Source organism: Temnothorax longispinosus, chromosome 4 (assembly GCF_030848805.1).
Source record: "Temnothorax longispinosus isolate EJ_2023e chromosome 4, Tlon_JGU_v1, whole genome shotgun sequence".
NCBI classification, from domain to species: Eukaryota; Metazoa; Arthropoda; class Insecta; order Hymenoptera; family Formicidae; genus Temnothorax; species Temnothorax longispinosus.
The window spans coordinates 18,255,803-18,257,053 of NC_092361.1; positions in this window are offsets into that span (position 1 = coordinate 18,255,803).

Sequence of the window (1,251 nt, forward strand, 5' to 3'; positions counted from 1 at the left end):
ATGTTATAAATTTTATTACATACATATCTCAGATTTTAGAGTGTTTGTAGTCGATTTTCTGCGGTAAATTTGGATGCATTTCATTTCGTGGCAACTTTTTAATGTTCAACGTTAAATATCTCAGTAATTAAATTGACTAAAGTTCTTTTTAAAGTAAAAAGAAGAGGAAACAAGTTTCGAATTGTTAAAAAAACGCATGATTAATATTGAGATTATGCATATTCTGAGGCACATGTATCACAATTTGTCTACGTAGATTATAGGGGAAACATTTAAACTCACGCATATTACGCGACGGCGGCGGCGGTGGCGGCGGCGGTCGGATGCCGTTTCTATGGAATTCGCTTGGTCCGTGGGACACCGCTGACAATATGCCTGTAATCAACTACTCGTTTGTCTCGTGTCAGACGATAATAAATGCTTCTCTATATCTCCCCGTCCGCCCCTCGGCGCCCGCCGCCGCGCGCCGCCGCCGTTTCCCTGGGTGGTCGCGCCGCAAACTTTTGTCGGACAATAAAATACCGAGCCACCGTAAACATGCAAATGAAAAGATTCGCGCCGGCTTTCGGTTAGATCCCGCGTTAGGCTGCGACTAATGGGCCCCCACTTCGTCATCCATATGAATTTATATCTGCCTCGGGAATAAGCCGCGCTGATACCTTCCGCTCGCCTGGAAGCTCCGCGCGGTTACGTAGTTTAAGCGGCGCGGCGCTACGGAGTTAGCTCTTTCCAGGGAGAAATAAAGGAGACTCTTAATGTTTCATGAAACTTTGTAAAAATTGTATTTATGAGCCTCATACATGCTGCTTAAAATTTCATCACGCGATATGCTTATAAAAAAAGTATCCTCCACACGCGTGTCCAACGAGATTTGTGGAGGTTTTGTAATGAACAAGGTGGAGCGGCGTGTTGTTCCGTTTTTATTTCTACGAAAAGAAGGAAATTTTTAAAGGAAAGAACTGAGGGTATATTATACATCGTCCCGTTTTATAATGTACGCAGTTCAACTTTTGTGCTCAACGTGCAATAAAGCGTGCTGCCTTTTCCAACACACGGGAATTTTTTTAATCAAATTATGACAATAAAGAGGTTTATAAGAAGCATAGACATATTATGTTTAGAATAAGAAGTGATTACTTTTATTTAGACAATCAATCTGAAATTATAATGTTAATTTACGACTTACGGTATATCTGGATAAATTTTATTATATATCATGAGTATGTAAAGTTGTATATGTCGCTTAAAAAC